This window comes from Cyprinus carpio, unplaced genomic scaffold (assembly GCF_018340385.1).
Source record: "Cyprinus carpio isolate SPL01 unplaced genomic scaffold, ASM1834038v1 S000006759, whole genome shotgun sequence".
Classification (NCBI taxonomy): Eukaryota; Metazoa; Chordata; class Actinopteri; order Cypriniformes; family Cyprinidae; genus Cyprinus; species Cyprinus carpio.
In genome coordinates this window covers 1,498,832-1,516,817 of record NW_024879356.1, presented here as the reverse complement: position 1 = coordinate 1,516,817, position 17,986 = coordinate 1,498,832, and positions in this window count along the sequence as shown.

Sequence of the window (17,986 nt, the reverse complement as noted above, 5' to 3'; positions counted from 1 at the left end):
TAAAAAACATCTACACTGTGACCATCTCATATCATTTCGTAAATGTTTCCACAAATGTTTCCATAATTAAAGGCATTAAGCCTTTGAATTCAAATGATATCTTTCTTGGAAAAAGCATTTATCCATAAAGGACATTACTAATGCAGTCATTAAAACGAGACGAGCATGAAAGCAGCAGGACATTAATAGAGCAGATGTTTCAGATCAGATATAATGAAGCCTGTTCACACCAGAGTTATTTTAGTTGTATTTATATACTATTAGTTTTTATTAATATTTTCACTTAGTTTCATTTTATATTTTCATTTTTCAATTTTTGTTTAATTTTTAATTTTTTGTCATTTATTTAATTGATTGTGTTTTTATTCTATTATTATGTTATTAAATATTACTAAGTTTAATTTATTTCCATTAAAGTTAGTTGCCAAAGCAACATTTCTAATTTTCATTTCATTTATGTTTTGTATGTAATATTTGAATTTTATTTGAATTATATTTTCAATTACACAAATAATATAATAACCATGGTTCACACCAAGGAGATTTAATTGTATTAAGATTGTATTATTTAATTGTAAGGTTTAATTTAAATGACATTTTAAAATATATCAAAATATAAAACAGTTTAAATTGTAATAATATTTCAAAATTGTACTGTTTTCACTGTTTCAAATAAATGCAACCTTGTTGGACATAAGAGTCTTCTTTCAAAAATCTCACCAACCTCAAACTTTTGAATAGTAGTATAATTACTGTTTCTAGGGTTTCTTGAAGTGCAAATAGACAAATAATATTTCCATAACATTTACATTTAGTAAGTAAATTTTATTAATTCTTCAACTTAAGTAAATTAAGTAATTCTTCAACTTAAACCTAGCTTAGTTAGTTTGCCAAGGCAACATTTCTAATTTCCATTTTTTATTTCAATTAATTATTTTAAGTAGTTTTAGTTTGAGGTAATTACAAATTACTCAAAATCTAATTTGGGTGTTATCTTCTTGTTAAGATATTAATTGATTTCTTGCATTGCTAACAATCACGTTGATAAAGGTGTTGACTAAAACCAGGCATCCAGGACACAAGCTGTTCATGCATTGTGACTCTTTTGGTGTGGTTTATTAATCCCTGGGTTCTTTAAATTCAGCTTTGTTAGTCTTTGAGCAGATGGACGCTAATAAATATCCATAATCAGATCATCTGAAATGATATAACTGCATCATAATATATTTGTATGTATGGTGCTGGTGCAAACTGGCACGTCTTGGATGAGGATTTCAGCATTTGTCTGTGTGTAAAGATGTGACGGTAAATGATAAAACCGGCCACATTGTGCTGGCCTTTATCTCCTCAAAGGGAAAATCCATTTCGGGCCTCAGACAGGAACAGATGGCTTGAAATGTAATGATTACAAAATCCTGACGTTAAAATAGTTTAATTACAAAGTCAATAATGCCTCCAACAATTGCCTGGGCTTTAGTGTAAAAACAACAGAAGGCAGAACGCAAACTTTGGGACAATGTTTAACTAGAACTTTGCATTAGGCAGGAGACTCCATATGCAGCTCTGGCAGAGCAAAGATCAACAGATCCTGTGTAATTACGCGTGTGTGTGTGTGTGTGTGTGTGTGTGTGTGTGTGTGTGAGAGAGAGAGAGAGAGAGAGAGATGGATAGATTTAGTGCAGTAATGTGTGCTTAACTGACTACTGTCACAATCATATTTACTTCTCACGCTTTTATAATCATTGACAATCTTCTCACAATAGCTTTCAAATCTTAATTCACATCTGTAGCTTTCTTTCTCAGCCTAGGAATATAACCATCATTCATTGCAAGTTTTTTTTTTTTTTTAAGATGTCTCTTATGCTCACCAAAACTGCATTTATTTAATTACAAATACAGTAAAAACAGTACTATTGTGCAACTCTTTACTTAGTTTAGTATGTTTTAAATGTAATTTATTCCTCTGATGCAAAGCTGAATTTTCAGCATCATTGCTCCAGTCTTCAGTGTCACATGATCTTTCAGAAACCATTCTAATGTGCTGATTTGATGCTCATGAAATATTTCATTATTAATGTTAAAAACAGTTGTGCTGCTTAATATTTTTGTGGAAACCGTGATTTTTTTTTTCTTTCAGAATTCTTTGATGAATAGAAAGTGTAAAATAACAGTTTTTTTCATTTGAAGAAGAAAATCTTCTATATCTTTTATATCAAAATGTCTTTACTGTCTCTTACGATCAATTCAATGCACCTCTGCGGAATAAAGAAATATTAATTTATTTTTTAAAACTCAGTCATTTAATTAATCAATCCTACTGACCCCAGACTCTTTATGTGTACATAAGATGTTTTTGTATCTATTGGGTAATTTCATGCCAGCTTAAAGGGATACTCCACCCCAAAATGAAAATGTTGTCATTAATCACTTACTCCCATCTCCTTCCAAACCCGTAAAAGCTCCGTTCATCTTCGGAACACAATTGAAGATATTTTGGATGAAAACCGGGAGGCCTGTGACTGTCCCATAGACTTCCAAGTAAATAACAGTGTCGAGGTCCATAAAAGGTATGAAAGTCATCATCAGAATACTCCATCTGCCATCAGACGTGCAATCTGGGTTATATGAAGCGACGGGGACACTTTCTGTAAGCGAAGAAAACAAAAATAACAACTTTATTCAACAATTCCTTTGTTTGTAAATATGACATCTATATATATCTATACATACTTAAAATTTGCATAATATATACTGCAGAAACACTACCATTCAGAAGTTTGGGGTCTGTATGATTTTTTTTGGTTAGTTTGAAAAAAGAATAATGGATGCATTAAACTTAACAAAAGTGACAGTAAACTAATTTATAATGTTACAAAAGATTTCTATTACAAATAAACGCTGTTCTTTTTAACTTTCTATTCATCAAAGAATGCTAAAAAAGAAAGAAAATCACAGTTTCCACAAAAATTTTCTCAAAAGTTTCTCAAGCAGCAAATCAGAATATTAGAATGATTTCTGAAGGATCATGTGACACTGAAGACTGGAGTAATAATGCTGAAAATTCAGCTTTGCATCACAGGAATAAATTACATTTTTAATAATATTATATAATATAAGAGAAAATATTTATCTCAAATTAGAACAACATTTGACAAAACTGCTGTTTTGACTGTATTTTTGATTAAATAAATGCAGCCTAGCTGTGCTTTCATTGCTCACACAGAAAGCCTTAATGACAGGCGGCACACAGCTATGCAGACTGCATTCAGACAGAAAATAGTCAACATGTTATCGCCAGGATCAACTCTGCAGCAGAAGTGTTTCCTCAACACTTGAGATTTCAGGGGTGAGAGGAAAAAAAAAGCCTACAGCATCTATAGCAACACATCCATGAAGGAACTTTATCACTGTGTACAGTTTGCAAAGGAGGCTTTTGATTAGATTTCCCATAGGGGTTTGTTAACAGGTTGTCAGAGAACTTTCTAAGTGTCAGTAGCCAATTAAATGAGTAACAGAGGCCTTAAGATGGGAAACTTGTTCTGCTGAACACAAAAGAAGTTGGTAACCAAAGTTGATGGTAGCCATTGACTACAAATATTCTGCTGTTGCCAACATTCTTTAAAATATATTCTTTTCTGTTCACCAGAAGAAAGAAACTTATACAGGTATGGAGCAAGTAAATAATTAAAAAAAATTCAATTTTCGGGTGAATGGTCCTTTTAAATGTTTCTGTACTGATACAACATTAGCGGTTTAGATTATCAGGCTATATGGGTTGAAGAAGTAGTGTACCCAAAAATGAAAATTGCCAAAGATTCACCTACCCTCACGCCATCCAAGATGTAGATGAGTTTGTTTCTTCAGCCGAACAGATTTGGAGAAATTTAGCATCAAACCACAATTAATCCACAAGTAATCTACTCCCCTCCAGTCCATTAATTAACGTCTTGTGAAGTGATAAGCTGCGTGTTTGTAAGAAAAAAAAAAGAATCCATGATTAAGCTACCCTGACATTTTGCTCTCAGTCGCATTCATTTTGGCATATGGGGAGAAGAAGTGCTAACTAATTTTAGTTCTCCGTCTTTTTGTCTAATTTTTTTTTTTTTCAATTTAATGACTCTCTCCTAATGCCACATGCATCATATCCTCATGTACGAGTAGTATTAGGTGTTTAGTGCTTTATGTCCACATAGGGGCAGGTAGTAGTGCAGGAGATTGAAGACTAATGTCTCTCTCTCTCTGCATCATGAACCTGTTTCATGCATTATGATCTCTGTTTTAGATGATGATGTATTTGAATACACCAAAGCCCTTTCAATCTGGTTGCACTAAATGTTAAAACATTTGTGTTTTAATGTTGACATTTTTTGATTGCGCATTTCCTCATTTTTAAGGACCTTTATAAAAGCAGCTTAATAAATAAATATAAAACAAAAAGCTATTATCTTTTAGTGGACCTAGAAGGAAATGCTAAAATATGCATCTTTAAACAGCAGTTTTTGCTGTGAAAGACCCAAAGTAAATTAACTTGTGTAGCAACATAATAAGACTTATTTTCATTCTATTGGGAAAAAAAGTGTAAACCCCATAACATTTTATTATATTTAAATATTTATCAAATCAGGTAAGAAAAAATAATAAAGGAAATAAAGAAAAATAATTGACTTTTCTTGGCAAACAAGACTGAGAGTCTGAGACTGATCATTGACAATCAAGACTTTAAAAATCTTTATTTGGGTTGATATTTTCACACTTGAGAAAGACCTGTATGTATAAAAACTGACATATTTTTCATTGTTCTGACATCCAAGTGCTGATTATAATAATTACCTGCATTTCCTTTTCTTGGGCCTTCACAGTTTTCCCCACAGTTCTTCACAGCCAAAGGCTGTCTATCAGCTCAAAGGTTTTGAATAACAAGCAGCTCAAGAATTCCACAACTGCATGTGCCCTAACCTGGAGTGAGCAACAGGCCGCTGTAACAGTATTTGGAGAGCATTGTGGGCATTTCTCTCACTGGTGGTAAATGTGTGGAGGAATCTCTCATGGGCTGCCTGACAGAGAACCTCCTGCAGCACTGTACATAACATAGACAGACACTGACAGACAGACACTGACAGACAGATAGAGACAGACTGACAGACAGACAGACGCTGACAGACAGATAGAGACACACTGACAGACAGACAGACGCTGACAGACAGACAGACAGACAGACACTGACAGACAGACAGAGACAGACAGACAGACACTGACAGACAGACAGATAGAGACAGAGAGACACTGACAAACAGACAGACAGACACTGACAGACAGACAGAGACAGACAGACAACTGACATACAGATAGAGACAGACAGACGCTGACAGACAGACACACACTGACAGACAGATAGAGACAGACAGACAGACACTGACAGACACACGCTGACAGACAGACACACATACACAAAACACACACACACAGAAAGACACAGACAGACAGACACCGACAGACAGAAAGACACAGACAGACACTGAAAGACAGACAGACACACACAGATTGACAGAAATACACAGGCAGAAAGAGGGACAGACAGACAGACAGATAGATAGATATATAGACAGACAGACAGACAGACAGACAGACAGATAGATAGATAGATAGATAGATAGATAGATAGATAGACAGACAGATACACACACATAGACAGATAGACAGATAGATAGATAGATAGATAGATAGATAGATAGATAGATAGATACTGTAGATAGATAGATAGTAGATAGATAGATCATTCAACAGTTTCAGTAGAATAAAACCCATGGCCTTGGCATTGCTACCATGCGCTACCAAGAACGCATTTTCAAGAAAAAAAAATATCCCTTTAGATTTGTCATAAAACAGGATAAAGTACTTGTTCAAATAAGACTTGTTTTTTCTTAAAGCTTAATTGTATACTTTTTTGTTTTTAGCTACTATGGGAAAAACAGGAAAATGCTAATTATGTTGGGTTTTTTCTGCAAGATTACGTTTGCTTTTATCTTGCATTCTGATTTTCCTTTTACAGTGTTTCACCGTCTTTATGGTTATCAGGTTGGCCAAAACAGCTTAACCTCTTTTGTGCACCCCATGCTCTTTTTAAAGCAAAAAATAATTGCAAATCCAGTCGTTAGCTTTCTTAATCGTGCAGTGTGAACTATGCAAACACTGAGCATCCAGCTGGTTCCTCTCCTGCTTTTGCCCTGTATGATCTCCATTCGACGGAGGGTCTATTGGAGATGGAGTCTTTACACATTTATCATTTAGCTGGGTGGAGTGAAAGGACTCTATTCATTACATCATTTTAATTAGAGCGGGATGTGAGACGCCACTTGTGAGTGCCACTTGATGCAAATGGAATTAAAGTGTCAAATGGGTGAAATCAAATGAATATGTTCCTCCACGCTCATGCCTCGGCATCAAGAAGCAAAAGATATGTGAACAAATCTCCACATAATGTAAGTAAAACATTATATGCAAAACATGCTCTTAGGTGTTCATATAAATTTGCAGCTGACTGAATTTGATGAAGAACATGCATGAATCACACGAGGGTTTTTTGTTGTTGTTCTGGGTAGCTTTTTGATATTTTTGCTATTGCGTTTGACTGTGTATGTCAAGCTAAATGGATGTCCCCCATCCCCCGTCTCTTTGTTACAGACCCTTTGCCTCACAGGCCTGTGTCAGTGTCTCTTTTGTGAGGATGTCCCATGTCTCTATGGCAGCCCAGATGAGGTTCAGTGAAGGCAAGACATGTGATGTCTGGGCGAATATGGCCAGGTGTGACAGGGCTCTTTTCAATGGGGCGGTCGAAATGTGCAAAGACAAATATCTCCCAGAAATATTAAGACAACATTTAAAAGTGACAGTAATGCGTTTTTTTTTAAAGAACACATACTAGACCTCAACCTAAAAATAAAAAGCTACTTTAAAATAATTGGATTATGACAAATTATATTGTATTATACAAAATATAATTTTGCTATGCAATAAGCTATGGGCTTTATTTATTGTGATTCATTATGTAGCCAGCTGACTTTAATATTATTTTATGTATGTAATATTAATATTAAAAAACTGCTGACAGGACAATACTATTCATTCAGTCATTACATTTATTTATTATATTACATATTTTAATTATTTTTAATGATATATTTAACTATTTTAATTATATCTAGCATGTATTGTATAGATGCATATATTAATAATATATATAAAATAAATGGACATGATTTTTTATTATGTTAGAATAAACTGCTGAGAAAGGAAAATAGGACAGTAGTCATAGCATTTAATTATACTTATCATGTATTGTGTGTGTGTGTGTGTGTGTGCGTGTGTGCGTGCTTGCGTGCGTGTGTGTGTGTATATAACAGATTTACTGAACAACAATAAATCACTTCAGATGTATATTCACTACTACTTTCTAACACTTTACTCTGACCACTAATAGATCTGTTGAGAATGATGTATGTGGATGCTAACAATATAAACTGAAAACACTTTCTTGCCTTTATATATAAGATGTTATTTATTAAAGCATTTGGTGCCTCTCGAGGGGCACTATTTTTCTCTTGTTTGACCTTGATGGAACAGTCCTCAATATCTGTGGAAAATCAACAGCGTTCTGAAGAGGAACTTTTCTTGTGTTATGATGTTCTTTCAACTAGAGATGAATCATTTTAACAATGGGAAGGTAAAAATAAATGACTTCCAGAATGTGGCACATACTTTAATGACAATCGTTTTGTCTGATGTGTATGTAGTCATGTAGTCCTCCTCAATATAAAGTCACTGTATGGAAGAATAAAGTGCTTTTCAAGTGTTACCAGGTGGCCACAGGTTAGAATAAACTTATTTTGCTTTACTTTTTGATCCATTGTATGAAAGAGAAATCGATTAATTTGAGCAGTTTTTAAATGACAAATTTCCCGTTCTCATTCCTCCCTCTTATCCTTAATATTTCATTTCGTCTGTCTTCACTATATTAAGAATAAAACCCACAGGGGAAAAAAAAAGACAAATAAGGTAATGTAATATAACTATAGCAGGTATTTATCATTTATTCATGCATGCATACGTGCATATTTTAAGGCTGAATTTAAAACAAGATTAAATCAAACCGGAAAAATCTCTGTCTGAGATGTTCACTAATTAGTGGTGTTTGGAAGGCACGTTTTAAAACCTCCTAAACCTAAGTATTAAATATCAGCACACATGCCACATTTGTGCTGTGAACATTAATTATTCCTAGATGTACGCTATTACATTTAGGATTTATGAACTTGTGATATACATAATAAAACTGAACTTTCACTGAAAGAGGGACCCGAGTCACATTTAAAGGTCAGAAAATCATAGAAACTTGAACTGCCCAATAATCAAGCACATATGGGAGACTTCTGAAATGGAATTTTCTGTCTTTGCAATTTCCATTGTTTTAGCGTGGAAAGAGTCCTTGAATTATTTTATCAGTCCACCTTCTTGCTCAACCTTTTATTCCAGGTTGCATGGAAACCAGAAGAATAGATTGAGATGCTTTATTCTTGGACCTTCTTTAATACTATATTGTTGAGTTTTATAAGGAGACATGTGCTTCCTGACTCCATTGTATAAAACATCTTCCCTTCAAAAATGTATGAACATACATATTACTAAATTCATGCAGTACAACAGTTACTCTGATGTATTTGAACAGTGCACATCAGTCTCTTAAGAATACGTCATAATGAAAAATCGCCACTCACACAAAGGCCCTGCACGCACAAGCAATCATTTGAGAGTGTTGTACCAACAAACAGGGTCAAAGAGTCATATCACCAAGCCACAATCATTTTTTGATTTGCACCTGTTGCGGTGTGAATTAGAGGAATATGTAGAGCGCAGATCTTTCATCTGTTAATGAGTGCGTTTGTAGCAAGGCTCCTCAAGCTGGCGACATCCTTTTCATCCCATCGTCTGCCCTGCCTTTTGTCCCGCCTGCTCACCTACAGCAAACGCACTATATGAGCATTCAATTAAAGTCTTTGGAGGAGGCAGAAAAATTCTGGGCAGGAGACGGGCAAGAAAAACAGGCCTTTTCTTCCAGGAGGACATTGAAAAGGCTTGAAAAGGGTCTTAATTAGGAGATATGTCTATATGTTTAATTAAGGTGATGCCGGGATAGCGATATCAATGCGTCAATGAACAAATTCTCAGATGACCCCAAATGGAGCAAAGCTAAAATGTGAGAAATGTTTTTCAAATGGTGTATTTAGGGCCGTATAATGATGCCTTTTATAGCTGCAGAATAAATGACCCGTCTGACTTGACGCTGATGAATACCTGAGCCCACGGCAACTGTAATGTATTCCTCAGAAAAGTCTCCGCTCACATGTCCGTGTCCCTCCACGGCATCAGCATACTTAACGGGTTTTAACGATACGTAGATGTTAATTATTGCAAATACCACTTCTAATGAGCTAATTATGAGCCCCTCAGGCATCTCATATCAGTTTGCATAGATTAAAGACTAATGTGTTTGATTAACACTTCAATGCAGACAAACAGACGGATAGACAGACAGACAAATGGACACATTGATAGATAGACAGCAGACAAACAGAATGATAGATAGATGGATCACACAGGTACAGCACCATCTCAAAATGCCATCTCAGTGTTTACATGCCTCACAAATGACAACTACAGGTTTGTGCTTCTTGCACACAGGCCTGGTGCACTGGAAATGCCAGATCCTGCACCTCTTCCTCCTCTCCTGCCTTATGTATACCTGTTGCCGGGTGGTGACTATGTTTTGTTTTTTATCCCACATCTTCCCAGTGCCTCTTTAATATGATTTTGAAGATGGGGCCTTGCCCTCCAAGTGCTTTATCGCAAGACTCCTTGATGAATAGCTGTCATGCATTGGGTACACCACCCATGTAACTGGGGTGTTGTGCAGTGAAATTAGTACAGTATAGGCCAGGGGTGGTCAGTGTCAGTCCTGGAGAGCCACAGTCCTGCAGGGTTGATAAAAACTCACCTGCCTCTAGCTTTCTAGTAACCCTTAAACATTGATTAGCTTGTTCAGGTGTGTTTGATTAGGGTCGAAGCTGAACTCTGCAGGACTGTGGCTCTCCAGGACCAACACTGGCCACCCCTGGTGTAGGCAATGATGGTGGCAACAACAAAAACATTGCACCATGGGCCAACTAGGTGTTCTGCGCTTACATGAGTAAATACAAACCATTTTTACTCAATCTGTTGGACTGGATCTGACTTTACTCTTCAGAAGACTCATCAGACAAGTCTTCAATGTCATCAAATGAGTCTTCTTCATCTAGGAGAGCTGTACAGTATATCAAGTATTTTATGTGGTAATAAATTATAAAATAAGACTAAATGCATCAATTATATAAAAGCAGCCATGTTGAGTTGTGAAACTGGAGGCAAGTGAATAGTTGTCTGCAGTAAATAAATTGCATAATTGCAAAAAAAAAAATATGGTGTAATTTTTGACCCATGGTGAATGATTTGTGGAAATCAAAAACCTGATATTTAATGAATACCTGGAAAAATAAAATATATATATATATAAAATTGAAGAAAGAAAAAATAAACTTAATGATTTGTGGAAATCAAAAACCTGATATTTAATGAATACCTGGAAAAATAAATGATGAAATGCATTTCTTTCAGAGATTCACCAAAGAAACACTCATCCATTACTGAAATAACATTGGAAATGAATACAGGTCATTTTAGACCCATGCTGTGCATTAAAAGGGAAGTGACACAAAAACGTTTTTTATTCAAAAAGAAAGACAAATTAAAAATAAGAATTTGTAATGATCAAAAACAAGTTAATTAAGGAATTCCTGGAATTCTGAATGATGAAATTAATTTTAAATTAAACTCCGTCCAGTCACTTTAGACCCATGTTGTGCATTAAAGGTCATTTTGCCAGGTAAGAAATGTTCCTGGATCAACATCTTTTGATGATCCTGGATCAACATTATTGTCCAAAAATATAGACTTAACCCAATCCCTTCCCCTAAACCTAACCCTACCCATAATTTAGTCCTAAAATCAGTGGGAAATGATAGCTGATTAACAAGGCCGTAGAAGCACCTAACCCTGACTGTACGCCTAAAACAGATATTTCCTGAAAAATTATATCTCAATTCTGACTGGTTGATTGGAATATTGTTCCAGGATCAACAAGGATGTTGATCCAGGAACATGTTGTACTTGGTGAAATCACACTCACCTGCATCAAAGGGTTAAAAACGACACACAAATACATTGATCTCTTCTGCTTCTCTCTTGACCGCTCATTTTGTTTCTTGAGTCTCTTTTTCAGCTGTCCTACTAGGGTTACAGAGCTGTTTATAACTCGGTGTCTATCCGAGTGTGTGGAGGCCCCGCCACATGACCGGTGATTCATGGGGACGCCCATAGAGCCGTCAGTCCCGAGCCAGGTGTCGAGAAACTGGCAGAGCGCCTGAGTAAAGAAAAAGATTGTGACCTCATCCTGAAATACTGCAAGATGATGGCCCTGCTGGTCACAGGACCCAAGCTACTGACATAAAAGTGCTTTTCTAGGTTCTCAAATGAAACCTGATCAAGTCAAAGCAATGTGTAAACATGACAGCGACGACAGCCATTTCTGAAGCTGGGCTCCTCAGTACATCGAAGTTATTGATTACAAGAGTAATATTAGGGTCAGTAACAAATGGATTATGACAGATAATGTGCAAAGTTCAATATTTGTATTCAAGATGATTTTTTTTCTTAAAAAATTGGGTTAATAACAGATTTTTTTTAAGTCTGGATAATAATAAAAAATAGGAGTAATACAATATATAATATAATATATAATAAAAAACAATTTACGACACCAAAAAATAAGTCAAGGTTTTTTCTTGTTTTTACTTTTATTTTTTCAAAATTTGTCTCTTTAAGTTATTGGGTTTATAACGTGACTTTATATATATATATATATATATATATATCTATATATATATATATATATATATATATATATATATATATATATATATATATATATATATATATATATATATATATATATTTTCATTTTCCAGACATCAAAAAATAATCAAGTCAACCTGTTGACTCAATTATTTAAAAAATTAGATTTTTTTTTCCACTTTTTTTAAACACTATATATTAGAAAATTAGTCATGTTATAAACCTAATTATTTAAAATAAATAAAAAATAAATAAATAAATACATTTTGTAATAGTAACTGGTAAAACACATCTGCCCATATATTATAAATTATTTGGAAAACCACTATTTCATAAAACATTGAATGAAAAGCTGCAGTTTTTGTGTGGTTTTATGTAAGAAAAATGGTTTTACAAACAATGCAGACGTTTGTTCTGCTTTTTTTGAGGCCCAGTGACATTCATCTGCATCTATATCAACATTTGTGATTGACTTCTTGACACTCTATATTGAGTAAGATGATGCGTTTTAATACTGTACGTTCATGTTTATTTACTGTGTCTGGTTTTATTGAGACGCCACAAGAATCAGGAATTCCTGTTATGCGGAACATGATCCATAAGTAAGTGAAACCAGTGAGTTTCCCAAGGTGCCATGCTGTAAAAGTGTGCATTCTCCAAGTGCATTGCTCAATTTAGCACCCAGTATTCACACAATCACTCTGCATTTTCAGCTTTTTTCAGTCGAGACATATGTGGCTTAAGTTTAGGTTTAAGTCAAGACCACACAATGACGTCCAACTCGTTCCACTAAGACTCCAGCAAATCACTTTCCAGCTGTCCGTGACATAAACCTTTGTGGCCCAGATCCTGGAAACTCGTTTTAATCGTGTGAGCGGGTGGTGATGATCCACAGACACCCCCTCACCCCTGAGGTCTCTCTGAAGGCTTGAAGGCATGGTGGTTTAAGCTTCAGATTCTCAAGATTCCCCACAACATTGCAGCAATGCTTTAGAGACTTTCTGCAGCTTGTTATAGGAGATGCCTGGGATGGTTCTCCCAGTGTATATTTTCATTTACTCTGAGTGTTTGGCACACTCTCTTCATAAACACAAGCCTAGGTACACATAGACAGAATTGTTGCTTTGCACTCCATGTGATGAAAGAAGCTATTCATTAACATACCTCATTTACATAGCTGAGAGGCAATATTTAGGGCCCCGAGGAGCAACTACCAGATAGATGACCGTTTCTTAAGAAACCATATAGCAAAAGATACTTTACTAGCAATTTAAAACTGAATCTGTAAAATGATCAAACCTACAAAACTTGTTATTTCTTCTGAATGTTTGCTATAACAAAAATTGGATTTCATCACAATTTTTTCCTAGATGATGAAATGCAACATGAAATTTTTAATTGACTCATCATTCAGTTCAGCTGAATCAAATTTTGGTTTATTTTAAAGTGATTTCTTAAAATATAATGTATGATATGAAACTGGAGGAAAGCAAATTGTGGAACTGGTGGACTGAAACTGAAAATGTCAAGGATTGTTTTTATATAAAATAACAAATGCATAGTACATTCCAAGTATTTTATAATTATTATAATTGATTATTAAACCACACAATCACTGCAGAAATGTAATTGTCAAATTGTTGCATGATGCATTTCAGTGTTGAGAACTAACTCAAATTAGCAGTGCAACTAATGTGACTACATTTTCAGTAGTCTGACAGTGGCTTAGCCGTTTCCAAAACAGTTTAACTTTTCCAGAATGACAAAATTATACACTGCTGTTTTTGTGGCACATTATATTGCACACACAGCTTTACTGCCAAGACAGTCACTCAAATATTACACCTCTGTATATTTACATATTTTTAAATATAACTACACTACTGTTCCAAATATGGGATGGCAAAAAGAAATTCAACAAAATTAATAATTTTATTTAGCAAGGATGCATTGAATTTTATTGTAGGTAGTGTTTATATTTTTACTTTTTTTATTTTTACTGCATTTAACATGTATAAGAAGCCATGATTTAACAGAATAATTGCAAGGAAGTGCAACCCTCAGTGCTGTTTTCATGAGTCCAAATCTCTCCCTCTCTGTGGTCCCTCAGTGCTGTTTTCATGAGTCCAAATTGTGTATCCCATTCTCCCCGTGTCTGTCATGCACCTTCTTTCCAAGTATGGCCACTATGAGGGAACTGTCACTGGGGGCCTTTGTAGGAAATTAATGGCGACAGAGAAGGGCAAAAAAGACAGGACAGCTGCCTCTGTCACCACCGGGGTCTGACTGCAGGCACTGGGTGGCTTTAGGTGCTCCTGTGGTATGTACCTTATACTTGTTTTTCTGCTAATCTGATTTCGCTGTCATCAGCTGTCTCTCATCGTTTCACATTATTCGTCTGCTTGGCCCCACCTATAAAACACACAAACAAACACATATGTACACACACAGCTAATAAGATGTTCTGAAAGCAACTTCCAGTTAGTAAAAGTTAAACTGAAGAAATATGGTTATTCTGGACCTTCGAATGAATGAAAAGGACAAATCAGTCAAGATTTCTTGTCTGTGAGCAGAATGTTAGAATAACCTTCCTGAAAAAATACACTGCAGTTCAAAAGTTTGGGTTCAGTAAGTTTTTTTTTAAAAGAATGAATGCTGTTATTCAGTAAAAGATGTTGTAATTTGACCAAAAGTAACGGTAAAGATTTTTTTAATGTTACAAATGATTCATTTCAAATGCTGTTCTTTGGAACTTTCTATTCATCAAAGGATCATGAAAAAAGTTAGTTTTCAACAGTGATAGTAATAAGAAATGTTTCTTGATATTATATTTATATAAACACAAACCCGATTACAAAAAAGTGGGGACACTGTACAAATTGTGAATAAAAACAGAATGGAATGATGTGGAAGTTTCAAATTTCAATATTTTATTCAGAATACAACATAGATGACATATCAAATGTTTAAACTGAGAAAATGTATCATTGTAAGGGAAAAATAAGTTGATTTTATTAATTTCTTGGGCATCAACACATCTCAAAAAAGTTGGGACAAGGCCATGTTTACCACTGTGTGGCATACCCTCTTCTTTTTATAACAGTCTGCAAACATCTGGGGGACTGAGGAGACAAGTTGCTCAAGTTTAGGAATAGGAATGTTGTCCCATTCTTGTCTAATACAGGCTTCTAGTTGCTCAACTGTCCTAGGTCTTCTTTGTCGCATCTTCCTCTTTATGATGCCCAAATGTTTTCTATGGGTGAAAGATCTGGACTGCAGGCTGGGCCATTTCAGTACACGGATCCTTCTTCTACGCAGCCATGATGTTGTAATTGATGCAGTATGTGGTCTGCATTGTCATGTTGGAAAATGCAAGGTCTTCCCTGAAAGAGACGACGTGCTGGATGGGATCATATTTTGTTCTAGAACTTGGATATACCTTTCAGCATTGATGCTGCCTTTCCAGATGTGTAAGCTGCCCATGCCACATGCACTCATGCAACCCCATACCATCAGAGATGCAGGCTTCTGAACTGAGCGCTGATACAAAACTTGGGTTGTCCTTGTCCTCTTTAGTCCGGATGACATGGCGTCCCAGTTTTCCAAAAAGAACTTCAAATTTTGATTCAAAATTTGATACTTTTTCACTCACAATTTGTACAGTGTCCCACCTTTTTTGGAATCGGGTTTGTATATATATATATATATATATATAAAATATATTCAAATTCATTTTAAATTGTAAAAAAAAAGAAAAAAAAAACTTCATTTAATGCAGCCTTGGTGTGCATAAATAAATACAGCCATAATGAGCATAGGGGTCTTCAAACATTAAAATAATATTTTTTTACATTTAATTAACAACATTCTAGGAATGTTGATTTATAATGTCACTAAGGGAGTATGAATAAAATATGTCATCTAAGCTATAACATCCACATTATTTAAAGATCTTTTAATGTAATCAGAACATTTAGAGAATTTCGCAATGACCTTTAAAACCTAACATTATAAGGACATTCAAACAATATTATCTACCAACACAGTGACAACTTGACTACAAATACTAATGATAAAGATATTCTATAAACTTTATTTTAACTTTCTTTTACTGGAGATATTTAAATGGACAGACGTATATGTACATATGTGCATATGTATATCTTCACTCATTTTTTTTTTTTTTTTTTTTGGGAGTAGTATGTTTTTGAAAATTTTGTTTTTATATTTCTCAGGTATTGTTTTGTAGTTTATGTTTTTCTCTTGCAATTTTATCTTTCAGTGTACTTCCTGCCTATAATTCAGTCTGAGTATTGCTAAGCAGAAAAGTAAATAAAACTTCACTGCATCGATACTAAAAAGTAAAAAAGCCCCTAAGTTGTACAGCAAGGTTTAGCTTTCATAGGACTGTCACCATTCAGACAAATGTGCATTACACTTTCAACTAGTCATATAACAGTACAGTCAAATGAAACATTTATTTATTATTTATTTATTTTTTTAATAAATTCTACCAAAAGCTTATTTTCTAAGGGCAGAATATAAAATATTTAAATACTGGTTTAAATGCTGATCTTTAGATTCAATTTAAAATGATAATTTTTTTGGTAATAAAAATGTGTTTCATTTTCTTGCAGAGATGTGTGCTGTCCCACAGTCCTAATAGCCTCTTTATAAATAAGACGAAGAAACAAAAACTTCAATAGAGGGCTCAGAGACCAAGGACACATCTGCCCATGTAGTCTGCAGAGGCACAATCAAATCACGTTATATTGTGTTGCATTGTCCACCGACTGCCCTATCGCCCCACCGGAGCTGAAGAACACAAAGATAGCGCTTCGTTTTGTCAGCTAACACCCATTTGATCCCAAACACACATACACACGCGCTAGTTGTCTCTCCAGTGAGTTTTCAATCAACCAGCACTGATAATGTTTAGGACCCCATTCATGACTTCATACTGCACTAAAAGCTTTGGCCTAAGGGTGTCCTCCACTACCCAGAAGCCCACAAACAGCGCCCCGCTCCCCTCGCTCTCAGCTGTCTCCCGAATCACAGGACCCAAGGATGATGGACGGCACATGACCATGACACCGCACAGCACCCTAAGCGCTCCGTTATCCCTCACCGTCGCATGCCTTTGTTGGAAGAGAGTGTGTGTTGTTACAAACGGCCCACCCTAATTTTAACCACTAATGTGCCCGGCCCTGGATCCAAGTCCCTGCCAGAAATAGCGCACCGACTGACAGTCATGGGTTTGACGAGGAGCTAGGACTGAAGCCAAAACACATTTGGGCCGGGTTGGAATTTCTTGCCCCTGTGAAAATGCAGCATTAATATCTTCCTCCTAGAATTTTTGCCCCACTTGTGACCTGTCAGGCTTAATCAAAACCCCTAAATGCATCTGCAATTGAATGGGCACAGTGAGGATGGAGTAAAAGGAGTTAATTTCCAATAAGAAAAGCTGTTTCTATGCCATTGCATATTAATTTGCATATACTTTAGTTTTTGCATGTCTTTCAGCAAATAAATATGCACATCATTTGGTTAAAGTATCCGACAATAGTTTAACACATATGATGCTGCTTCCTGATGTTCTCTCTGTAAGGTCTGTGTGATAATTTATAATTGATATTGAGATATGGATAACTGTCAAATCACAGCAGCTGTGGTTTAATTTATATGCGCTGTGCAACCCTAATTTTAAATATTTTTATTTAATAATAATCACAATAAAATTATTGGTAATTGTAATCAAATAATAATAATTATTGTTATTATTTTACACTCATACTGTGGCCTATGAAAATTCAAATGGAAAGAGAGTTTTTTAAAACTTAAAAGTTGATACTTGTTGAGTTGATACTTGTAAAAAGTAAACCCAATTTTTCAAATTCTTCCCCAAATCATTCAGCAATAAAAGGATGGTTCACACTCAAAGAAGTCTTCAGAGAGTAAAAGCCATTGACATGCAGGTATAAACAAA